Source organism: Dasypus novemcinctus, chromosome 3 (assembly GCF_030445035.2).
Source record: "Dasypus novemcinctus isolate mDasNov1 chromosome 3, mDasNov1.1.hap2, whole genome shotgun sequence".
Classification (NCBI taxonomy): domain Eukaryota; kingdom Metazoa; phylum Chordata; class Mammalia; order Cingulata; family Dasypodidae; genus Dasypus; species Dasypus novemcinctus.
In genome coordinates, this window is record NC_080675.1 from 162,720,484 (window position 1) to 162,747,725 (window position 27,242).

Sequence of the window (27,242 nt, forward strand, 5' to 3'; positions counted from 1 at the left end):
GGAGACTGAGATGCAGAGACACACTTCTGTGAGGCGAGTGTGGAGTTCCAATCCATGGTTCCATGGTGACCTCATCTGGTCAAGGGTGGTCTGGAGGGCCTCCCTACAAAGGGACCCTCTTCTGAGTTGGGGGTTTATACTGACCCGCTAAGGCTAAGAGGCACCATAAGCTCCCGCAAGGGACGTGGCCAGAAATGCATGAAGCAAAAGGCTGAGTGAGTGTTGTGTAGCATCAATGCAGGGTGGAAACATGGGAAACACACAAAGTAGGACCCTGTTAGGTTGTATGCTGAAAAACTTTCCCCAAGCATTCCATGGAGATGTATATGGCATAAAGTTCCAGCCAGGAAAGCTTAGAATGCTTTGTGAATTAGAATGACTGACTTTCAGCATGGGCTGGCCCCAGGAGGGCACCTTTGACCCCCAGATCATCCTTAAAGTCCATGAAGTAGTAACTGGAAAATCAGCACACCCTAACCAGTTTCCCTACATCGATGCCTGGCAGGATGCTATGAGTCAAAGTGCGCCCTAGTTAGGGAAGTGTATGACTTAAGAAGCCAGGATTTGCCTGATACAAAAGCCCAGAAGTGCTGTCCCAGGAAACAGGCCAAACAAGTACCATGCAAAGGGTCCAGAAGAAGTGAGCCCCAAATCTAGTGCCAACCCACCCATTCTAGAAGGGCCAGACAAAAATGACACTCCGCCGCCTTATGCAATTGCTCCTACAGTGCCAGTGCTGAGGATTGAGAATGAGCCAATTTCCCTGAGCAGTGCTCCCCCATTGCCCTCCCCCCTGGGAAGTGCATCCATACCATTCCAGCAGCTGTCTTTACCACCATCCGTACTAGGAAATGCATCCTGGCACCAGAAGCTGTCTTGCCACTATCTGCACTGGGAAGTGCATCCCCGCGGCAGCAGGTGTCTTTGCCGCCATCTGCACTGGGAAGTATCACAAACCCACCTGGGCAGATTGTAAACAACTCCCTCATGACCTTACTCAACTTCGAGGAGAAAACGTGAGTCACACAAGGGGCTCTAACCAGGCTCAAAGAGCACCCACCTGAGGGAACCCTGGACAGTGACCAATATGCCCTCACACAGTTCCCAGTTGAGGACCCCCAATGGGATCCCAATGACACAACTGGGCTTAACTGACTAGAAACTTTCCTTAGGGTCTTAGTTGAAGGGGTCAGAGCTGGGAGCCGAAAAGCAGTAAACATGGCAAAGACCACCCAAGAATACAGACTCTCGATGAAAGTCTGGCTCAATTCTGTGACAGACTGTGCAAGGTGTTTAGTGTATACACGCCCTTTAACCCACACACTCCCGAAAGCCAAACAATGGTCAATGCAACATTCATTGCCCAAACGCAGGCTGACATCTGAAGAAAGCTACGGAAGTTAGATGTGTTCTCTAGTATGAATATTTCCCAGCTCATGGAGGTAGCTACCAAGGTTTACCTCAACCACGATGTAGAAACCAGTAAAGAGGAAAAACAGAAAATGGAGAAGAAAGCAGACCTTCTCGCAGCAGCAATAGTCAAAAAAAGCAATCCTGTGTCAAGGAAAGTAAACTGGGAAGCCCCTGCCCCAAGGAGAGGAGGCCCACCACTAGGGCAAAATCAGTGCACATGCTTCAAAAAGGAAGGACACTAGAAGCAGGAGTACCCCTACAAGCCACTCAACCCTGTCACTCCCAAGAAAGTGGCCAAAGCATTAGCCAGGAGAGCAAGCGGAGCATCACAAAGTAAACCCTGGGTTCGCAAAAATTTGGAAGGAAAACTTGCAAACCAGATCATCAGGGAATAGAGGACTCTGATGGAGATTATTAGGACAGACCAAGCTCCTTGTCTCTTGGCTCCTCAGAGCCTATCATTGGAGTCGAAATTGGGGGCTGCACTATACATGACACTGGGGCTCAACACTCTGTAATGACCAAGCCAGTCAGGCCATTATCAAAAAGACAAGTCATTATCGTAGGGGCAACTGGTAAAAGCACCCAGTGACCTTTCCTCCAAGCCAGCACCTATAATATTGGGGGTAAAGAAATCACTCACAGGTTCCTGTATCTCCCAGAATGCCCAGTCCTCATCCTGGGTTGGGACCTGCTGTCTAAACTACAGGCTCAAATTACCTTTGATGCCATGGGGCAATCCACATTAACACTGGGACCACCAAACCCTCTGAAAATAATGCTAAGTCTCCCTTTGCAGAAGGAATGGAGACTGTTCTGCCCCAGTGAAGCCAGCCAATCTATGGCCACACAGCTCCCTTTCAAAGATATACCCAAAGTATGGGCAGAGGGCAACCCAATGGGGATGGCACATGACATTCCTCTAATTATTGTTGAAATAAAGCCCACAGCCAGCCCAGGGAGCATAAAGCAATATCCAGTTCCACCTGAAGCACAAGAAAAAATCCAGCTACATATTCAGAGATGGCTGAATGAAAGCGTACTAAAGACATGGAGTCTCCATGGAATAACCCACTCATCCCAGCTAAAAAGGGTGATGGGAATTACCGCCCAGTCTAGGACTTGTGAGCAGTCAACTCAGCAGCAATAACCCTACATCCGGCGGTCCCCAGCTCATACACTCTCTTCAGCTTAATACCCTCATCAGCGGTCTACTTTTCATGTCTGGATCTTTAAGATGCCTACTTCTGCATTCAGATAGCACCCCAAAGTCAACCGATTTTCGCCTTTATGTGGGACAATCTAAGCTCCAGTAAAAAGCAACAGCTAACCTGGACATGGCTCCCTCAGAGATTTAAAAATGCACCAACTATTTTTGGACAAGCCCTGGCCAGTGATCTCAAATCCTTTAAACCAGAAAGCCATAATTCTTTTTTCCTCCAATATGTAGATGACCTCATCCTTGGAAGTTCCACCTACCAAGATTGTGCTAGCAATCTTAAAACATCTGCAACGAAAGGGGTATCAGGTGTCCAAGAGAAAAGCCCAAATCTGCCTACCTTAGGTCAAATATCTAGGTTATGAAATATCACAGGGGCTCCGTGAATTGGGACCTGAAAGAAAGAAGGCAATCTGTAGCCTCCCTAAACCCAGCACTCACCAAAAGTTGTAAGAATTCCTGGGAGCAGCTGGATTTTGCCACATTTTGAATCCCCAATTTTGGAGTCCTCATGCACCCTTCGTATGAAGCCACAGAGGGGGAAGAACATGATCCCCTGCTCTGGGAAAGCCCACAGAAAGATGCTTTCACCACTCTCAAGCAGGCTCTGATGGAAGCACTGAGCCTCAGGCTTCCACATCTCAGTAAACCGTTCTACCTATACATCCGTAATTGTCAAGGCATCACAGTAGGGTACTCATGCAGTACCTGGGTTCCTGGCAAACAACTGTAGCCTATTTATCCAAAAAACTGGACACTGTAGCCCAGGGATGGCCCTCATGCATGCAAACTGTGGCAGCTGCAGTAATGCTAACATTAGAAGCCATAAAATTAACTCTTGGGCAATCTATAATTGTTTAGGTTCCACATACAGTAATTGCAATCTTAGAAGCCAAAGGAACACACTGGCTTACTAACAGCCACCTGGTTAAATATCAAACCCTATTACGTGAAAATCCATCCATCCAAACGGAACTTGAAAAAACCCTGACTTCTGTTACCTGCTACCTGTTGAGATGGGGGTTCCAACCCATAACTGCCTGGAAACATTGCAAGAAGTATATTCCAGCTGGCTGGACCTCCAAGACCAGCCACTACCAAATCCCGACATGAGGTTCTTCATAGATGGGAGTAGCTTTGTTCAGGGCAGTGACTGGCAAGAGGGATACACTGTGGTAACCTCCAAAACCACAGTGGAGGCCCATTACCTCCATGATAACACATCAGCACAAAAAGCCTGTCATTACCTTCACCAGAGCCCTATAACTTGTGGCTGGGGCCAAGGTTAACATCTATGCAGACTCCACATATGCTTTCCTTACCCTGCATGCGCATGGAGGCTTATACAAACAAAAAGGACTCATTAACTCAGGAGGAAAGAGCATTAAATATGGCACACAAATTCTGGAACTACTAGAAGCAGTTTGGGAACCCATCAAAGTGGCCATGATACACTGTAAGGGACACCAGACAAGTCATAGCCCCATTACTCAAGGAAATCGGAAGGCAGACACTGAAGCAAAAACAGCAGCATGGGAAGGACCTGTATCTAAACATCTGGCTGCTGCCCTCATTCCTCAACCTCTTAAATTATCAGAAACTCCAGGATACACTACCTGCTCTCACCCCACAGCCTCTGAATCTCCAGAAACCGCAATATACTCAAGCTGAGAGAGAGTGGATACTCTCTGAGAGCAGGACATGAGGAGTAAATGGGTGGTGGACATTGTCCAATCACAGAATAGTTGTGCCTTGAACATTAGCCACAACCATAGTTCAAGACTACCATGAAAACACACACTTGGGAAAAACCCATCTTAAAGAAGTGTTAGAAAGATTCTTCTACATCCCAAGTCTAGCCGCTAATACACATGCCATATGCCAGCGTTGTGTGACATGTGCAAAGAATAACCCTTGCCAGGGACCCACAGGAGCCCCATGAGTCCAAAGAATCAGCAGTATGCCTCTTGAAGATGTAGTAGCTGATTTCACTGAAATGCCACAATCTGGAAGCTCAAATACTTCCTAGTCCTCATTTGCACCTATTCCCGTTGGGTGGAAACCTTCCCCATTCGGACCAAAAAGGCTGAAGAAGTAGCCAAAGTTCTCCTCAGGGAAAACATCCCTCGATATGGGCTACCTCTCTCAATTGACTCTGACAACGGACCTGCCATTGTCACTGAAATCACTCAAAAGATTCCCAAAGTACTGTGCATCTGGTGGAAACTGTGCACCACTTTCTGTCCTCAAAGCTCAGGAAAAGTAGAGTGAATGAATTGTACAATAAAAATTTTTATTGCCAAGATTTGCCAAGAAACTGGGCTAACATGGGTGCAGGTACTCGCGAGTGCTCTCCTCCAAGTTCAGGCCAGCCCCAGCCAAAAGCTAAGCCTTACCCCTTATGAAATCCTCTTTGGAAGGGCCCCCCCTTAATCCAAAATATAGAAGGGGATCTCAGACAAAGAGGAAACTTATCAATAGCTCAGCAAATGATCAGCTTAGGAAAAACCCTACAAAACCTGCATCACTGGGTCCAAGAAAGGGCTCCCATAGCTTAAGCAGGTCCACACACTCATACAAGCTGGGAGATGCAGTCTGAGTCAAAGACTGGAAATCAGCTCCACTAACTCCTTGATGGCAAGGACCTTATCTTGTCCTTTATTCACTCCCAGTGCGTTAAAGTAGCTAAAATCACCCCATGGATACACCATAGCTGGGTCAAGCGAGCTGCCCCAGAGTCCTGGACCTGTATTCCTGATACCCACAACTCAACCAAACTCATCTTGCGAAAGAACAAAACACAGAGCCCTGCTCCAGTCACACCCCAGAAGCTGACTGGTCCATACATGGCCAAAGGTTGAGGACAGAATGCCAAGCTCTGCTCCAATCACACCCCAGAAGCTGATTGGTTTATGCATAGCAAAAGAGTAGGAATTCAGTTTAATCCCAGTTATAATGCCCCCTCTGTTATTTTCCCTACTCCTAGCCCTAACCCTCCCCTGGTCGCAGGTCGACACCACAGAGTATAAGCCATGTATCCAAGAAGTGCGAATGGGGACCTATGTTAATACCACATTAATTTATCTTAGCCATTACACCTACAAAGGCCATATAACCACCTGCCAGTTTCAGGGAATCTCCTATAGTGTCTGTAACGTATCTAGCCAAATAACTTCCTATGACCCCAAGCTCCCAACAGTCTCCTGTAAATGGGAACTAAGAGCACTTAATCAAAACAGAAGACACTTAACTCTACCCCAGGCACTAGCCAAAACCAGTGCGTGTCTCTCCTATTTGACACATGTCAAGTTGTAGACTCCAGGATACCATGCAACACCAAATGTGGAGGGCTCAGCTGGCAGGGGAAATATACTCATAACAATAAGTATCTGTGCAGTCCAGAAATGAAAAATGAAGCTAGAGGTGGGAGCTTCTGGTGCAAGTACATAGTTGCATACTACTCCCCTACTGGTCCTGTGTCACCTGGGCTACCTGGAACACAGACACAACTAAACAAACAGGCATCCCCACCAAAGGAATGGCCTCAACTAACTGTCCATGTGGTCAATGTAACACTTTAAACCTCACCATCCTTAACCCGGAATCCTGGCAGACTCGGAATCCAAATGGGCCTCTGCACTGATGGTAAAGGAATAGACCCAGGAGCCTACATCTGGGTTTGGTATCTGGAACACCCACTCACAAGTAAAGCCCACTCTGTGTTCCACTCCTACTATGAAGAAATGGAAAAGCTGTTTCCATTCAGCAAGCAGCAAAAAACCTCTTTATAAACCTAGTTGAAGTAGTAGGGGCAGCCTTAAATGTCTCCTCATGCTATCTATGTGGAGGTACTACTATGGGAGACCAATGGCCCTGGGAAACTAAAAAATACAATTACAGCCAACCGTATAACAAAATTGGCCTCCCGGCCATCCCCCGAGATAATATGTGGCCCTTGCAAACCTCTGTTGTAGGAAAATATTGTGCTTCAAGGGCCTGTCTAAACTCCTCTATATCTGTTGCAAATTTAACATGTACGGGGGGAAACTTCCAAAATTATACCACCAATACAACAGAGCCTTAGGGAACATGGAATGACTCTGAACTCATTCTCATAAATCGTACTTTCCCCAAATTAATCACAGTGTGGAGCTCCACCACAAAGGGCCCCTTTACTGCCCCAAATGGTCTGTACTGGATTTGAGGAAAAGTCACATTTCTAGAACTTCCCTGAAACTGGTGTGGTACTTCTTTGTTCAGTACAATAAAACCTTCCTTTTTCCTCATTCCCTTAGCAGAAGGGAAAGAGCTAAGCCAACCGGTATATCAAAACGTAAGAGAAAAAAAGGCTGTCATTACCTAGGGATGTGAAGAATGGCCCCCTGAACATATAACCCTATACTATGGGCCAGTAACTTGGGCAGAGGATGGCATATGGGATTATCAAACCCTTATCTATATTCTAAACCAAATCATCTGCTTACAAGCCATGGTAGAAATAATAATTAATGAAACTGCCCATGATCTAAACTTACTAGGCCAACAGCAAACTAAATCCAGAAATGCACCCTAGACTATCTCCTGGCAGCTGAAGGAAGAGTTTGCAGAAAATTCAATTTCTCTAATTGCTGCCTTGAACTAAACAGCACTGTAAAGGTTATTGATGAAATTATAAGCAAAATGGTAAAAATTGCCCACTTTCCAGTGCAGACTTGTAATGGTTGGAATTTAAGTAATCTCTTTGGAAACTGGCAGTCAATAGCAGACAATTTCAAGCTTCTAGTGGGAATAATTGCCTTTCTCATACAAGGATGCACCATACTTCTTTGCCTCCTCCCTTTCATCATAAAAAGGATATGTGCCCTTATAAACGGTATTGTAAAAATGCAGACAACTGACCATCTCATGGCTCTATATACATACCAGTCAGTCCAGAGAGACTCTGACAATAATGATGCCAAAGCTTAATAACCTTAAGCAGGCATCAAAGGGGGGAAGTAATATGGCCTGTGCATAAATTCAAACTTATTCTATATCCAATTATGCCTAGTTTCCAGAAAGCCAATTGAGAGGTATGAGTTCTATAGGCTTTGGATATTCAGGGAGGGTGCAAACTATATGTGTTAATTCAAGCTTACCAAGAATGTGGGGGATATGTGTTAATGCAAAACCTATCTGGTACTCAAATAAAACACCTGAAACTCTAAGAAACTAACAAAAAAAATATCCTTTTGCAAATAAGCACTGTTGACTCCCCTCCTACATCCTCTGTATAAAAGGGACCCAAAAATCCTATTCGGTGCTCAGTTTTTTATTAGGACAGGAGTCTTCTGAGCCCAGCCAGCTGTTAATAAATCTTCCTTCTCAGTTTCTTGTGTCCTGGCCTTCAATACTGCGTACACCTGACTTCTCTCCGCTACAACATTATCAGCATTTTTATCAGTCAGAAAAGTTGGGCTTTTGTCTATATAGGAGTCACTGAAATAAAGACTAGACACTGCTTAGTTAATTTAGTAGTCTTTATACATTAGGGTTTTCTACTGGGGGAAATAGGAGAATCAATATCATGCTGTCCTACAGAGATGGGCTCTTACCAGTATTAAAGCCCTTATATCAAAAGATTTTGATAAAAATTTTGATATGATCAGCCCATCCTGGGAAACAGAGCTACAATACTTCATTGAGCCACTTTTGCCAATGGAAATGTGCTATCTCCCTCAAGTAAATGGAGTATGGAGCTAGCCCGTTAAAACACATATGAAAGCTGCTAGTGTTTGGTCTCCAGGAAATAATCAGAGACAAAAAAGAGAGAGTGGATTCATATTCCTTAGTATGGCTTATAATATTGATTAAATAACTGACTACTTCTCAAAGTTCTGGATGAGGGCTTTGCATTTTAAACCATTGTATTTTGCACTGAATAATTATTTGCTGTGGGAGGCTCTCCTTGTGCATTGGAGGATGTTGAGAAGCATCTCTGGCCTCTATCCACTAGACGCCAGCAGTAATCCCCACCAGCAGCCTTCAAGTTAAAACAAAAATGTCTCCAAGCACTGCCAAATGTCTCTTGGGGGATAAAACTGCCCCTGGTTTAGAATCCCTGTCCTATACGATATGGTTTCATATCAGATATAATGGAAAGTTTATATATATTTATAAAGAGATTTTCACATGTTCACAAGGAATAAGAGGAGAATAAAGAAAATAAAGAGCAAAACAAGCCTAAAATAAAAAGTAGAAATAAAAATAAAAGAACTAGAAAGAATATTAACTATATATTTTTAACTGTATATATTTAATTCTTTGAAGAGAAAATACTTACTGAAAAATAATTTCCAAAAAAGGATGCTTGGCTACACAGTATTCTGAGTGGGTAGCTTGAAATTTTTAAGATAAAGTTAAAAAAAAAAAGATAAAGATAAATGATGTACTATACAAACTATTGAAGACAGAGAATAATATGAAATTTTGATTTATTTTTTAGTGTTCCTATTTGCAAATTAGAAAAGCTTCCCCCCTCAACCAACCACTATTCATAACCTCAATTAAAAATAAAATATTAGAGGAATTCCCAATTTCATCACAATTACTAATAGTTACTTTTTGCCAATGCAATATGATAAGCAATATAAAGCAGGGTTAAAACTACAGGAAAAGATGAGAATATATGTACACTTTTCTAACTAGAACAGAAGGGCACTTTCTCATATGAAAAATGATGAACCTCATCCTAAGAAGAGATATATTGAGAAGATCCTTTCTAAAATAAGGGAAATGAAAAGAAATGCCCACTATTACCACTTTTAATCAACTCTGTTTTAAGATTTTTGCCTTGAACAGTCAGAAAAAAAAAATCGAAGGCATTAAGATTGGGCAGTTCAAAAGAAAACTGATTATTTTGCAGTTAATATCATGGTCTGTAGAAAATTTCAACAGATCTACAAATTATTAGAAATAATACATGAATTTAGCAAAATGGCTAGCATTGTGTACCACCAAAACACTTTTTAAGAAAAAGAAAAGGTAAAGGGATTTTTGCCCTACTAAATTAAAAGACACACACATATATATATAAAATAGAGCTCCAGTATTTAAGACAATGTTATTGGTGCAAACATAGAAAAACTGATTAATGGAATAGATTAGGAAGTCAGAAATAGCTCATGCACATGTAAAATTCTGATGTGTGACAGAAATGGATGGCACATTATTGGAAAAAAAGAATTTATTAAATTTGAAGAAAGTGAAGAGACAAATTACAAGCTGAAAGAAGATATTTGTTATACGTGTATCTTGAAAAGAATTAGTAGCAAGTAAATATAAAGAACTTAAAAAATGATTATGAAAAGGAAAGTCAAGTAAAAAAATTGTCAAAACATATGAAAGACATTTCACAGATGAGGAAACATAAATGTCCTTTTAATATATGAAAAAATGCTCAACATCATTAGTAATCAGGTAAATACAAATCAAGACCATGATGAAGTATCTCTTTTTGCTATTCATATTGCAAAAATTAAGAAATTTTGCTAATACCAAGATTTGGAGAGTTTGTAGTTCAATATAGTATCATATTCCTTGCTAGTGATAGCGTAAATTGCTACAATATGTGAAATAATTCGGCATTCCTTTGTAAAGCTGAATATTTGCATCCAGTCCTATACAATAGAAACTCTTGGACATGTACCAGAAGACATATAAAAGAATATTTACTGCAGCACATTAGTAATCCAGAAACAATGCAAGTATTCATCAACAAAAGAAAGGATAAATATATTGAGGAATAGTCACACAAGGGAATCACAGTGCAAATAAATGAAATCAAATGCCATATTTAATACTATACATTGAAAAATTTAATATTATGGATGACTCTCAGTGAAATTTGAAAGAAAAATGAAAACTGCAGAAGACTACCTACAGAATGATATGCTCTTTTTCTCAAGTCAAAAAAAAAAAAGCAAACCTCTATAGCATGTAATTTATTTAAGCATATGTATATGTCTGCATGGTAGTTGGCCTTATGCTCTGTGAAGGGACAGAGTGTCTGAGACAGATTTCGCTCATTTCTTGTGATCAGCAGAGATTGCTCTCAGCTCTCACAGCTCTTCTACCATGCCACCAGCCTTCCTTCAGTGAACTACCCCCGAGAAGTCAGGGAAGCCCTGTGGGAAAGAGCTGGAAGATGAGAGCAAACTCGCCATGTGGTTGAGGCTCTGTGGAATTCTAATCTGTCATGCCAGTCACCACCAAGCCATTAAAAGGCCCTTAAAAGTCAGGCTGGCACCAAGTGCAATGAATGTCTCATGATGATGGAGGAGGTTGTTGTTATGGGGGGAGAAGTGGGGGTATATGGGGACCTCATATTTTTTGAACGTAACATTAAAAAATAAATAAAGACAAAAAAAATAAAAGTCAAGCTGGTTTCTCCTTACTGTATATGGCTGACCCTCTTCAGCTCCATCAGGAGATGTAGGTCTATTTTAATCTATGAAGTGATCTTCACTTTCTGGAATTAATATCATTGAAGTTTTTTGGGGTTCTTGGTCATCTGCTGGGTTTAAAATAAACTATGATTTTTCAGTTCATCTACCTTAGATTGGTTTTTGAGGTGAGAGCAATAATCTCTTTCAACTTTCTATATCCCAAGCCTAAATGAGCACCTGCTACTAAATATTTAAAGCCTTCAATTCTTGTCGAATGTGTCAAAACAGTTTACTCAGTCTGTCATGTCATTCATCTTTTTAATTTTTTCAATGTATACTGATTTATAAATGTATAAATCTTTTTAATCATTCCTTCTAGGTTTTGTATTATGCTTAGAAATGCCTTTCTTATTTCTGGATTCCTTAAAACAACATCCTCTCATGTTTTCTAATAGTACTTTAATGTATTTATTTTTAGTGTAAAATAGTTGGTCCATCTGGAGTTTATTTTGGTGTTGGAAATCAAGTAGGAATACAATTTTATTTTATTTTTCCAGATGGCTACTAAGTTGTCCTAACTCCTTTTATGGACAAAAGATATGAAAAGAATTTTCACATATAAGTAATTTTTAAACATATGAAAAAAGGTTCAATTATATTCATAATTAAAAACAAAACTACCAATAAAACTATAGTAACATATTATTTGGCACTATTTATCTAAATTAAATGTGCACATACACTTTGACCCAGCAATTTTATTTCCAGGAGATTAGCTTTTAGATGCACTCACATATATTCACAAATAAATACATGCACAGTTATTCACTGCTACCTTGTCAGTAAATAGAAAACAAAGGAAAAACAAACAAATGGCCCTTAGTGGGGTTGAGTTAAAAACTTTTGATATATCCACAATAAAGGACTGAAAAGAGATGACATGTTTACATTAAGATATATATCCAAGACATTTTATTAAGTTAAAAAAGCAGAGCATTCTTTAGAATATACACAAGCCCACACACACATACACACACACAAGCATAAGAGGGCGTGCACTACTCTATGCAGACATTACTCTGTAAGGATACACAGGCTCCCGGAATCAGTGGTGGTCTCTGAAAAATGAAACTGGGGCAGTGCGTAACTCAGGTGGGAAGAGAATTTTGTGTGTGTGTGTGTTTGTGTGTGTATTTTTCCTGAGCCTGATTCCAAGAATATTGTTGGGGCACTATCAAAATAGGAAAGGCACAGAAAGTCCCCCTTCTGAATAAAATGACCCATTTACAGATGCCTGTGACCATACCAAATTCTGCTGGTTAATTTCAAACAAAAGCAAATCCAGATCTTCAAACACCAAGAGTAAAACAGCAGGATTAAAGTTTAACTTGCAATGGAAATGCCCTATGTTTGTTAATATACTTTAGCTAAATGCAAAAAGAATGAAATTCTTCTTCCAATTCCTCTCTCCACCAGCCTCATTGCTAACACAGACACCCACATGCATACATTTTCTAAGCCAGTGGTTTTCAAACTGGTGGAGCCCCGGGGTTTTTAGATGCTGCTGAGAGGCATGTGAGGCCAAAAAAGCCAAGGGGGCTCCTGCCTTCCCCCTGCTTACCCAGAATAGCTCCATGGTTGCCTCTTTGTTATTATTGGTGGGAGGAGGAAATATTTTGGAATTTTTTTAAAGAAAATTTCTGTCAATTGAAAAAAAAATCCACACATCTTTGTCATGATATTTCAAGCAAATTGATAAATTAACAATCAAACAACCCCATAACCTCTTACAAAACCTGGAATTTTAAGCCTAGGAGAGACCATATAGATAATTCTGCCTTGACTTTTGACACAAGAGGGTGGTGTTGAAATAACAGAGATGATGTGATAAGTCCAAGGTTTTCTAGTGGCACAACCAGAACTAAGGAGCCAGCCTTCAATTTCCCAATCTGTTCTCATTGATACAGACTGAGTCAGTACCTCAATATTGACATTGACAAGGAGTTTGGATCAGTGTTTTGCTATGATGGCTATCAGCTACTCATGTGACCAAACTCCCCAAGTTTTCTTTTTTTTTTTTTTTTTTACTTTTCCATTCAATTTTTTGAAGTTCTTCCACCTATCAAATTCTGCCCAAGAAAGACAGCTGCTTCCACTGGATGCCACCTTTGACAGTTATGGATAAACCCATACCAACCACAGGCAAAGTGACTCATTCAAGAGGGAAAATACAACTTTAAAATAGGTCTGAAGGTAAAAACCTTATAGTCATTGTCTCTAAGTGTTTGTATTATCATTTCATAAAGCAAAACAGAAGGTGGCAAAAGCCCACTGCCATCCCTTAGTTTTTGATGGAACATATTCATCAAAAAAGCATCCAGTCCCCTGAGCTTGCCGCCATATGCTACAGGAAAATGTCACCAGTTAAAGATGTATTCATTTGCTGTTTTGAAAACTCTGTTTGATATTCATGCATTCCAAGTGTTTTGACCTAGATTTCTGTAGAGGCATTAGATCCAGTCCTGTGCAGGCAGCTAGACAGCTGTTGCTCGTATAGTCAAAGAAAGAATCTAAAGTTAAAAAAAGAGAGAGAATGAAAAAATGAAAACATTTATTAATGGGTGCCAACATTTTGCACAGCCAATATGTTTAATACTAGATTAACTAATATAAGCATATGGGGATGCATTTGTTGCAAAGCTTTAAAGAAAAGAACAAAGAAAAAGTTGGAAATAGCTAAAGTTCAAGGGGAATGGAATTTGCACTTTCTCCTGTAAATGAAAGCATGGTGAAATGGCAACATACTTTAATTATAAGCAAGTGGCTAATGTCATAGCATTTAAGATTTTTTTTGGAAGAGATATATGATGTTACATGTTCTGCACACATCTTAGATAAACCCTAAGTTTATATATAACTGTAGATCCTTGAAATCTTTTTTGGACATCAGTCTTGTCCTTAGCCAGGGTTGGCTATTCTTTTGATGTTTATAAGGTCTAGTTAATTCAGCTAAAAATTAATATTGTACAGCTTTGATAATGATGATAATAATAAGGGTGAATACTAATCCTTTCTCAGGTCTATCTCCTCCCAGAAAGGGAGGACAAAGAAACCATATTATCCATGTAACTATTCCTATGTTGCATACCTACCAATTATACCAAATTATGCTTTAGCATCCTCTCCCTACCTCGGGTCACATTATAGTATTCAGTTGAGTCATAATTGTAAAATTTTTAAACTACACATTTCCAGACTCTTTTCCTCTACCTTTTGGATCTGAAGGTTGTAAACTTGTGCTTGTAGAGCAGCTAAGAGCATGAATCTCTTTATCCAAACAACAACAAAAACTTATTGAGCATCCACTAAGAGTAGACACCAAGTTAGATTCTGGGAACACAGAGATGAATAGCAAAGTCTTTTGTTTTCTTGTAGGCTAGAGAATATTGATGACTATTCCTCAGAGAAATTATTTGGTAAATTCAGATCACTGGTATAATGAGGTTCAGTTGAAGTGTGGATGTGCTGGAAGCAGTGGGAGAAATGATGGCAGATTGGTATGCCAGGTACAGTTGCTTCATCTCAACACCTGGGTCTGGCAGAAGATGATTGACTATAAACCATGTTTTTCTACTTGCCTTTTTATCACTGACATCTTCCCAATTCCCAAGATAAGGAGTTGACTGGAATTTTCTCTTTCACATATAGATATTAATTCACTTTATAAACATTTATCTGTGTATGTACACTTTGGTAAAATCAGAGTAGAAACTGAAAGTCCTTTCCCTGTGAAGTCCCAAAAGCCAAAAGGGCAGATAGATATATAAACACCTAATTATAAGTGCAAAGTAATAAATACTGAGATACATGCAATACCAATTAGTTGCAGAATTGAGAATGATTATTTATGTCTAAGGAGACAATAACTGAACCAGGTCTTAAAGGATGAATATGACCATTAGGAAACTTGGAAAATGGCATATGGGGCAGAAATAAGGGCATAAGCATAGATAGAAAGTCCTGAATGTGCAAGGAATATTCAGGGAAGAGTTTGGAAGAATAGCCAGACTGAAAGGAAAGGCAGATATTACAGTTACTCTATAATTAATAAGAAAAACAGGAAAGAGAGAAAGAAAGTGATAAAGAAAGAGGGAAGGAGGGAGTGAAGGGGCAAAGGAGGGAAGGAAGGAAAGAAGGAAGGAAGGAAAAAATGTCTGGCTACTGGATGCTGGAATGAAGAAATTCTAAACCAACAATGTCATGTGCCTAAGAGGACCAGCCTGCCCCTATAAGTTGGAGGCACTGTAATAACCCAGTTTTATTTCCCAGAATAGTTTTTTGAGTAATTTGAATAGATAATCCTATATATTCTTGGATATCAAGTGAAACCATAAGGGCATGTTCAAGTAAGAAAAATATATTGTTTGAACAAATAACCTAAAACAAGGAGAAAAATCCATGAAATTCCAGAGGATGAAGAGACTGTTTAAAAAAAGGAGAAGAAAAAAAGAAAGGAGATATGTGATAATGAGATAATGGAATGTCACTTGAGCACTTATGATGGGCCAGGTATGTTCTGGGCTTCATATGCAATATTCATTTATTTTTCACAACAACCCTATGAGATGCACACTATTCATATTCTTGTTTTACAGAAGAGATAACTGAGTCACTGGGAGATTATTTAACTTGCTCTAGGTCACAGAGACAGTAGCAGTACAAGGATCCAATTTCCTGATTCTGTGTGCTAATCACTATATTCAGAGCACTGGGAGGTTCATGACATGACTCCTCCCAAGAACACCTCAAAACTTCAACGAAGGTGGGTTTTTAGAAGATAGACATAAAGGGGCTGAAGTTTGTAGCTGGACTTGGTGTGAGGTAAGTTGAGTACAGTAAATGAGGAGATAGTGCAAGATGTCAGGTGGTCTTAACTTAGGATATCCAGTATGCCAGGAGCTGAAAGAGATGACTTGGGCTTCACATTCTAAACATTTCCTACTTTCACTTTCCAAAATGTAGTTAAATAGGCACTTGCCAAAAAGAAGTGTATCTACCTCTTCTCCATGTTTTTAAATAAATGGAAAACCAGGTCAATTCTATTGTGTGTCAATTAATTTTTTTTCATTAAATGAGAAAAAATTGGTGAACACATTTCAAATAATAGGCCGTTTATGCATTTGAGATGCATTAAATCAAGACTTAAAAGATTCATTCTGCATTGACCAGCTCTACTATTTCCTGACTCAGGCTTTGTGCTTTGCTTATCAAGAAATCGGAAAGGACTCCGGCAACATCAGGTCCTATACATATAGGGAGTTTTCATCAAAAGGAAGAAAAACTATAAAGATAAGCCCTTGCCTGGTATAGGGTAAGGAAACATCAAGTGCTAACCCAAAGAAAATGTGCTCAATCAGTCTAGCATCCTTTGAATCTGAACAAGAGTTGGAGGGAGACATACTCACCACCCCTTGTCATAACTTGGAGCTTAGCTAGATAGCAGAATAGAAACTGAGTTCCAAATGGGTTTGGATAGCAAAGAAAATTTTGGATTGGCCTCTAAGATCAGTGATTACCACAAAGTTGATTTATGATGAGTCATCAGCAGAAAAGCTAGAATAAACAAAGCTCAAGGTTTTCAAATTGGGATATGTCAATTCCTCTGCCACATAAAGGCCAGCAAAGAACACAAACTATCAACTTTTTTTCAGTTGGAAGGTGAGGGGTTATTTAATATAATATATGCATATGCATGTGATAAAACTGAATGGGAACATCACATAATTTTATTAAAGTAATACATAAGCCTTCAAAGAAAATTTGCTCTCATGGTGGGCAGCACATTCCTCTACCCACCCACTTATCCACCTTCCTGTCTTCAGGAGAACAAGCTCATTTACTTCCACTATTAGAAGAAATTTAGTATAAAAGATTGAGTGTCCTAGTTAAGGACCCTTGGTTTCAGCAAGATTTGAGTATAAAGACTAGGGGAGGAGCTGGGGAGGAAAATGACAAGAACCATGTGGGAGGAGCTGACCTCTTTAATTCTAAATTCTTCCATGAGTTGGTGCTTATCATGTTATAAAGGAGACCTACTAACTTTATTATCAATAAAGAATCAGTCTTTGATTAGAAAATTAAAGGCCTCTGCCCTCTAATTCAGAATTTTTCGAAGATATAATTACCATAAAGTCCCAATCTTTCTGCAATAAATTTCAACTGATCCAACCCCCACCAGTATTCTAAATTACAGAATTTTCTTGCTCCAGTTTAAATGACCATGTCAATTCTAACAAAATCCCTTCACCATCTTCAATTAGAATAAAATGAAAAAAATATTTGTTACAGTGGGTCAGTGATAGGTGGTACCATTTTCAATTCAACCAGCATTTATTGTCTACTTGCCATGTGCCAGCACTGATTAACTAACAGTACTCTGTGGTGTGTGTCTATTTATGTGCATACATATATGCATACACATTCATGCAAACACCATATAAATTTTTCAAAATAAAAATAACAACTCATACTCAATAAACATTTGAATAGTTGTCAATGAGAACATTCCTTACTGGTTTCTCTCTCTCTTATAAAATTGTGATGGTTTTATGATGCAACATTTATGGGGGTGGTCCTTCACTTTTGAGTTTGACCATTTCAGTGAACGAGACCATGAAGAGGCAAAGTTCAACCTACTTAAGGCTATGATATGTTCCACAAAACCTTTTAAGGCCATGGTTTCATGCTTGTTTCAATACTCATTAGGAATATTCTCAGATTAAACTAGCTTCCTGCCTGGCAACAACTATGTAGGCACCAATATGTGGCCTACCCAAGAATGGCAGAGATAAAACCCCACACATGCTAAGTATGTGCCACCATGGAACAGAGAAGGAAAGTTGTCAATGCACATTCACTTCTGACCACTACGCGTGTACACACGGGAGGCAACTCATAGCAATTAGGGTTGCAGATCTGACAGCTTCCCTATGAGCTGCCACATTAGGTTAAGAACTGAGGATTACAGAAGACCAAATGTTTCTGTTTCAGTTCCAGAGGATCAATTTATATTTTTTCTCCTTTTTGAATTTGGCAGAGGAAGATGTAAATCCAAAAACAGAGAGAAACTGAAGAGCTGAAACCAAAGCACATGAGTAAGTCATCCTAAAGGTAGCAGCCTATATATACTGTTTGAGACTTCTGAAAAATGGAGATGGTTGGGTGTTATTTGGTTTCTAAACTAAGTTCAATTTCCCACTAATCTCTTAGAATATGTCTCCCCAAAGCACACCAATAAAGATTACTGTATCAAAGGGGCTCTGGGTAAACAGGAATTTTTTTTATATTAAAAACAGTCTATATCCAACCATATAATTGCATGTTCTAATGTGCACCAATTTAAAACTACACGTGATTAGCTCTATTACAGCCAGTTTGAACAGATGGTTTTAGTAGAATCAGAGTCAAGTGTACTTTTCTTTTCAGAACTTGGCTGCTTAAGTCACTCATGTTACACAGAAAGCTGAACTACTAAAGCTGTCAGATGTTTACTCCTTTGCAAAATTCTATAGTAGGATTCCCTTACTCTTCTTCTCAGTAGAATTACTGAAGAGATGAAACTACTGAGAGACTTAATATGTTCTCCAGGACCTAGTCTTTTCTCTGGAGTGACTAGTATGGAGGTGAGTGTGTGTGTATGCCAGTTAGGTGGTCGGTGTGACCTCAGCAAGTTACCATCAGAACTAAGATGGGAATCAAGAGTAGACAGTATGCAGAGTTCCAGAAAGAGTGACACTCACAGGGAGTTACATCCAGCTGGGCAGACGCAGGGCTGTAGGGACAGAAGCCATGGAGAGCAAGGTCCTGGACCAGCAGGTAGCTGGCAAAATCAAGACAAGGCTCTGGGAATCACAACCTGCAAAGCTTATTAAGACAAGGAATTATCTGCATGGAGAAAGGAAAAGCAAGCATTGCATTTTATGAGAAAGGCTCAACAAGACTTAAGAATGAGTTAATCTCAGAACCAGTCAATTTGGGAAATGGAAAGTCAAAATGGACCTAAACACAAGGAAGATTGGATGCTTACTAAAAACTTGACCTTAGAACTCTTTTTTTAAAAATGTTAAATACCTGTTTATGTGGCATTTGAACTATTTTATTTGGAATTATTTGTTGTAAAGTTATGTCTTACAGAAGCATTAAATTCTGAACTCTACATGGAGGGTGAAACCACCTATTATAACATGCACACTTGCAAGTGCCCCATATACAATCTACATGCAAAGTTTGAGAGCTATTGGGTATACTATAGGAAGGAATAAAAGGAAAGTCTATATTCATTTGTCAGGAAGTTCAAATCATTCTTCCCATAAAATAAGGAGCAAATCTCTTTTGGAAATTGGGTCATGGAGCGGGAATTCTAATGCCATCTCTAACCTGTCTGCAGGAGTGAGTCATTTGTGCTTAACTACTAAGATTCAATGACTTGCACACATGGAAATAGATTTGTGTATTGTGGTAAGAATTAAATAAGAAAATTAATTTGCAACTTACAAGCAATCAAGATGCTACAGGCTACAGAGAACCTAGCATTATAGATCTACTATAATGGAATGGAAGTGCTATCAGCTGCTTTCATTCCTTTGAATGTATTTGAATAATTGTCAATGAGAACATTCCTTAAGGTGCAAAATATTCCAGGTACCTTGGGTTAGACATATTATACACATTAGTAAATTTAATCTGACTTGGAAGTTTGATATTATTATGCCTTTTTACAGATGAGAAAACAGAGACTCAGAAATGTTAGGTGATTTTCAAGTTCATAAACAGAATATGCATTAACGTAATGCAGCCATGATTTAATAAAAATTAAAAAAAAGCCTGCCCCTACAGATATTTTCATCTCTAGTGCAGATGTAATTCAAAGTTAATAAATTACATTTTTTGAAGAATTGTCACAGTGACCTCAAAAATAGGTCTTAGCAGTGAATAGGTTAAAAAAATTCTTCTATCAGATTTGTACTAATTAGGTCAAATTGGCCAAGGACCAAGCATATCCTCCTTGCAATTTTTTTCCAATTTTCTGAGCCCAAATCAGCACAGAAGTCAAGAATTTCTGGATACCTAAACAACAAAAGAAGCCAACCATCTTTATGTCCCTCTCAGATAATAATAATGATAATGATAATAATAATGAAATGAGACAAGATTATTTCACAGATACAACTTATAAATCTTCCTAATTACATTCAGTTAATTAATGAAGAAGGAACTCTATTCCTAAAACTTTTGGCTGCTAGTTTAGTATACTTTTCCACTATGCAAATCTGCTTCCAGATAAAATCCATATTTAAAATAAATGAAATGACAAAAAAGTCATCAGTAATGTGGTAGGTAAGATGATTTCCTTCCTTGCAAAAAAAAAAAGAGCAAGAGAGAGGGTCTAGAAATATTTAGTGATTTGATTTAAATATTGGTTAATGAGTTCTAACTTTTATTTCTGCTGAGCTCTTCTCTATGTCTTTTATTTGTTTGCTTGCCTATTAGTATTTTTGTTTACTTTTCACTTAAGCTCGACCCAATATTCAAAAATATGTTTATCCCACTTAGTCCACTGTCCCCTAATTTCAGTACTTCCTTAGGTAAGCTACATACTGGAGAGTTTAACCAATTTGCTGAAGAGCTCAGCGCTATGGAGTGAAAAAGGTGAAAGTCAACTCCAGGTCTGTGCGACTCCAAATTCAACGACCTTGTCATGACATAAAAACTGCAAGTGTGATATGATTCCCAGAGAAACAGACATGTTAGAAAAATGCTCACATATAGGTGTGACTTGAGACCCTTGCGAAGATAATAGGTTACCATTTTATTTTATTTTTTAAATGCACAGAGCCTGCATTTAGTCCAGAAAAATTTGCCTCATGCCAGCCACGTACAAGAGGGACTATTCAAAGAGACCAAAGTCATCAACAGCCAAAAGAAAACTGGAAAACCTGCTTTTGGCTCTGGTTCTTCTAATATACACAAAAACAGAATGACAAAAAAGGAAGAATTTAGACAAATATTTATACATATGGTGGGTGAGGATGCCTGGCAGAGCAGGTGAATCAGCTACAGAATAAGATTTTGCTGCAGATTCAATGATGAGAAAAAAGTGGCACATTTTGCAGTTAAATTTGACACAAATCTGTTCTCCAACCGATTCCCAAAACTTAATAGAAACGAAGGATTCCTTTGTTTTCTTTTTACATGAATTTGCAGATTTTAAAATCAGTTGCTCACATGAGTGGAGCCTCTACTCTGCAGAAACTAATTGATGAGGACAGAATTTCAAATTTCTGCATCTTACCCAGACTTGGAGTGGCACCTATATCATCCCAGAAAAAAAAAATCCAGCCTTTGCAAATATAGTTATTGCTATTAGTGTAATGCACAAATGCAGGCAACTGTAATGATTATTTAATTGAATATAGATGTTGGCTGAATACCAGGGCAAAACACCATGCATGTTAAATCAATCATGATCCATATTAATTCAGCACTCATAGGCTATTTCTTATAACAAATGTAAAAGAACAGAATCTCAGCCTAGTGGGTATTTATAATCTACATAAACATTTATTCTGCATTTAAATCTTTCATATTTCATTTGGAGATAAGAGGAGAATTCCACAAAAGTTTTAATTTTGCTTCAATGAGCAGTTTATTTTGTATAATGAGTATAACCATTCCCAAGAAAGTAATTTAATACTTTGCTGTATTATCAGTTGTATTGATGGTCGTTTTGGCACAAATATTTATTGAAACACTTCCTACATACTAGCCACCATTCTGGGTGTTAGGTGAAGAGCACTGAAAAAACAATAAAGGCCTTGCATTAAGAAACCTATATTCTAAAGGGGAAAGATGTGCAGTAAGAAAATAAATAAATGAACCTATAACAGGGGATGGCTAATGCTATGATGAAAAACAGTGTAGGAAAATGAAATAGAAAGTAATGGTGGGTAGGAGAACTGTTCTCATACAAGGTGCTCAGAGATGGCCTCTAAGTTAAGGTAAGAATTGATGGTAGACTTGAAAGAACTGTGAAACTGATCATGTTTGTGTCTTCAGAAAGAGCACTCCAGAAAGAACTTCAAAGGATGCATGGTAGTGTACATAGTGTCCTGGAGGCATAACTGGAAAGATGGTGTATGCAAAGGATGTACTGGGACAATCATGAAATGTTGAAGTAGGGTAGGAAGGCCAGTATCACCAGAGTGAAGTGAACCAAGGGACATGGCAGAAGATGAGGTCATAGAGGTGGTGTGAACCAAAGCATGGAGGCCTCCAAGGCCACAGTAATGACTCTGGTTTATACTCAGAATGAGATGGGATGGCCTTTGAGGACCCTAAACCAAAGAATAACAATTTTAGATGGATACAGAACAGCAGTCATAGAAAGCAAATATTCATCATGCAGAATGTGTGGGACTTCAAAGTGACCTTTCTTCACTCTCAGACATGTTTTCAGTTTTTAGAAGCAATACACCCGAATAATGAATAACGCCCACACTGATGCAACAATGCTGCTTCTTCTATGTTTTTCTCACCTACATTTTGAGTGTGGTTGTAATTGAATGATTGGTTTTTTTCTCCTTTATTTGAGAAGTTGTGAGTTTACAGAACAATCATGCATAAAATACAGGATTCCCATATATCACCTATCAATAACAACTCACACTGGTGTGGGACATTTGTTACAATCAATAATAGCACATTTTTATAATTGTACTATTAAACTATAGTTCATGGTTTGACTTAGGCTGTACCCTTTGAGTCGCGTCATTTCCATGGATTACTTTTTCAATTTTAATTCTGTTATCTGCTATACAATCTAACATTTCCCATTTAATCACATTCAGATATATAATTCAGAGCTGTTAATCATATTCACAATGTTATGCTGTCATCACCTTCTGCAAATTGGAACTCTGTACATTTTAAGTCTTAACTCTTTATTTCCCACCTCCACCCCATCTTCTGGTAACCTATATTCTAGATTCCGGTAATATGAGTTTGCTTATCCTAATTATTTCAAATCAGTGAGACCATACAATATCTCTCCTCCTGTGTCTAGCTTATTTCACTCAATATGATATCTTCAAAGTTCATCCATGTTGTTGGATGTACCAGAACTTCATTCATTTTTATGACTGAATAATATTCCATTATATGTATATGCCACATTTTGCTTATCCATTTTTCTGTTGATGAACACTTGATTTGCTTCCATCTTTCAGCAGTAATGAACACTGGTATGAAAATATCTGTTAGAGTCCCTGCATTCAATTCTTTGGGTATATATGGAGTAATGGAATTGCCAGGTCATGCGGTAGTTCTATACTGTGTTTTAATGGACAAGGACTACTAATGTAGAATGAGGTAGGCAGGGAGGTGTTCAGGAGACTAGAAAAGTCTTTCCCACACCTTATATAAATCTTAGACTATGCTCAGTGCATGTATTAATAAAACTGAATATCTACAATGCCCAAGCAATTTAAAACACTTTATAGCATTTAATTTAACACCACCATATGAAGTAAACATTACTAGTTTCCTATTTTATAGGGTGAAGAAACTGAGGCTCAGAACCTAAGCAAATTGCCCAAGTTCAGAGTTAGTAAGAAACAGGCTTGTCTTACAATAAAGATTCGGGGCAGCCCAAAGCTGTTCAAAAATGGCAGAGCACAACTGAAGCTCTCCATGCCCTCTTTTAATTCCATTATCTCATGCAATAGTTCATATCATTATGTAGAAGCATTATAAAACCATTTCTATTCTTACCTATATTTTATGTTGTTATTTTATAATTCAAAAGAAATATAGTTTCACTGTTTAAGAATTGAAACAGTGGAGAGGAAAATGGTCAAAGGAAGTCCTTCCCCACTTTCCACTGCTCAGTAGTAACTGCTATTACTAATTAGCCAAGAATTTTCATTTCATTTTATGGTGAGTGACTCTCTAGAGGATTTGTCCTACTTAGAACAGCATTGTCTGAGTTTGGGAATCATAACACTTTAAAAAATCTTATTAAGTTGATTGAATCTGACTGGAGGTTTATAAAGAACAGATTTTCTAAGAGGTTTTTTTCTTACTAGTTGGCTAGTTGCTATATCAGTGAAAAATCCAAAAGACAACTCTGATATAACCACTCATTGACCTAGTTAAATGAACTGAGCAGTGTGGGTTAAATTGGATAGACTGCCATTCCATCGCACTGAAGATGACAAACCATCTGAAACAGATGGAGAGGCAATGAAAGTAAATGAGCCCAAAGATCTTGCAAATAAACTCTGCTTCACTTCTTCAGAAAATACATAAACTTCCAATATAGTGTTCCCTTTTCATATATAGCTATTTTGGGCCTGCTGAATCACAAATAAAAGCTCATAATATGAATAATGGCTGTTTTCCATAATCCTAAACCTAGGAAGCTTTCTTTCCAAGAAGAAAAGCCGAGCAATTTATCATAAAGTCAAATAAAATGCCCCCATTACTATTATTATTACTTGTAAGCAATCCAGAAATACAGACAGAAATAAGTTTCTACCTGCTACTTTTAGTAGACTTTACAAGTTATTAAATTTAGTAGGAATAGTATTCTTTGCTAGATATGCTTGTCTAGTTGTCTATCTTTAAGGATATGAAGGTCAAACTTTGTTAGATCTATCTCAACACAGACAAATATCATATGGACCTATCAGTATAACTGTATTGACCAACACAGCTAATAATTTTATCGGTTTTTAATTGTTAGTTGGTTATTTTTGAGTAGATATTTGCTCTACAATATTTTTCTAGGAATGTTTTGCCCAACGGACCTGCACTCATGATATGTGCCATTGAAGTTGTTTTAACACAGGTAATGGTCTCATATGGAACATTTTTTATGCCAGATATAAACTGACTGAGGATTATTTTCATACTATTGGCAAAATGGCACAAATTCCCAAGATTTGTTGTTGTTGCTGTAAAGTTTATACTTGGCTGCGTTGAGCACTTTGCTCAATATCCGTGTCAGCATACCTTCTGGTTATCCTTGCTATACTACAATCTGTGAAGAGAATTTGGTGGTCTTTTTTATTTTGTAAGAATTTCAAGAAACTAAATGTTTACTCTCACTCATATAATGTATGCAGTGTGGTACTTTTGTGGAAATTACAGAATTTAGAGGTCAAGTGGGTTCCCAGATATTATTTTTGATAATGTGCTAAGAAAATGAATTAGAAACATTAACACTTTCTTGCTAACATAAGCCTATACAGTTTTTAAAAAATATTTCAAAAGTTTCCATGCAAAAGTATAGTTGGTTTGTTATAGAAATCAGAAGTCTGTATACTGTAGAACACTACTTCCTGGCAGGAAAATATAGCTTATCTCAGAGAAACCAGTAAGGATGACAATATTTGGCTTTTGATTTGCTAACTTTCACAAGAATACTGGAAAATGAAATTTGAGGGATCAAGAGAATAGTGGTATACTAAAATAGAAGGATCTAATGTCAAAGGCAACAGATGAGACATGAAAAGAACCATTACAGTGGTTCTCAACCTGGACCAAACATAAAATTCCATGGTGATTTTTTAAAGAAATCCCAATATCTAGGAATAATCTTTGAGGTTGGGCCTCTAAAAAGCATTTTTAAAAGGTTCTGTGATGATTCTAAAGTGGAGACCAGCTTAAAAATCACAGAACTATAGTTATGGCTGGAAACAACCTAGATGTTCATGTATTCATGTTCAGGGTATAAGCAATAAACAAAGAAAAGAGATATCAGTGAGACTTAATGGAATCAGAGTCTCAAAGGAAATCTCAATGACTTTTTCCACTGTTGTGGTAGTTTTAATTATGTATCAGAACAAATACATGTTCTTAATCTTAATCCTCATCCCTCTGGGTGTGAGCCCATTATAAATAGGACCTTTTAAAGATGTTATTTTAGTTAAGGTGTGGTGATTATCCAGATTACTGGAGGAACTTAATCAAGATTACTACAGGCCTTTTAAAGAGCACGGAGAAGTTACAGAAGCCAGAAAGGAGAGGATACTGGTATTTGATGGGAGGCAGGGAGGCAGGCCAAAGAACCAAAGTATTGCTGGAAGCTAGCACAAGAACCTACACACTCTGGAAGAAAACAAACCTAACTGAGGTGTTGATTTTAGACTTCTTCCAGCCTCAAAATGATAGGCCAATAAATTCTCATTGTTTAAGTCAACCTACTGCATGGCATTAGTAATACCAGATCTGAAAATTTAAACAGTTGTGTTTTCATAGAATTTGGCAGAAACTTAACCATAGCAGCTATCTCACTATGTTGTACTATGTATTTCCCTGTGTCTCTCCTCTAACAGATGGTGAACTTTTTAGGATTATTGTGTGGAACACATCTTCATCATCTGGGCATCTCCACATCATAAAGAATATTCAGCAAGTTCCCAATAAATTTCTGTGAAAATGACAAGTGTTATTTAACCAAATCAATTCCTAAATTTGTTGATTCCCTTAAGTAATACCAGTTCCAGAGAAGAATTATTAAGCTTAAATATTAAGATAGAAACTATGAAAATCCCATGGAGAAAAAGAAATCTTTTGGACTGGTGTGTATAGAAGGCGGGCATAGGGCACATGGAAGACTATGGAGGGATAAAATAGAAAATAAGTTTTTGAGGAGTGGCTTTTGTTTCATCTCCACAATTGTCTGGGACAACTAGTACCTAGTCCTAGAACAGGGGTGTCAGATCTCTGGGGAAGGTGTTTACAGGAGTAAAATCTTGCAGCTTAGAAACTCTGTTAAGGAGAGGAAAACAGTAAAAAGATCTAGAGTAAATTTCTACCCTAGGGTTTATCTCCTCAGTTCTTAGACTCAGCAATGCTGACACAGATAGTGTCTAATAACTCCAAGGCATATGAGCTCTCAGGATGAAATGAGTTATCTGAAAATTAAAACTACTGCAAGAAAGACAAAAAACTGGATTAGAGTTTCCAGAAATAGAGAAAAAATATGATAATATCAGAAATGACAAGATAGGAGAAATGGAAGTATACTGCTTTAAGTATCATTTATGAAATATTACTTGAAGATAAACTGTGATAACTGAAATATATATATTGTTAAATGTAGAAAATCAGCTAAAAAGCAA

At 38.3% G+C, this 27,242-nt stretch overlaps 2 long non-coding RNA genes across 2 annotated transcripts in view; one reads left to right on the forward strand and one right to left on the reverse strand.

Moving 5' to 3' along the window:
- The window catches only part of LOC111766454 (uncharacterized), a 101,834-nt gene that overhangs the window by 52,505 nt on the left and 22,087 nt on the right, over nt 1-27,242 (reverse strand). The window lies entirely within an intron of this gene.
- LOC139438051 (uncharacterized) lies at nt 14,784-26,674 on the forward strand. The gene is made up of 3 exons (XR_011647930.1): nt 14,784-15,880; nt 18,155-18,212; nt 26,454-26,674. It is a non-coding gene; the product is annotated as an uncharacterized lncRNA (long non-coding RNA).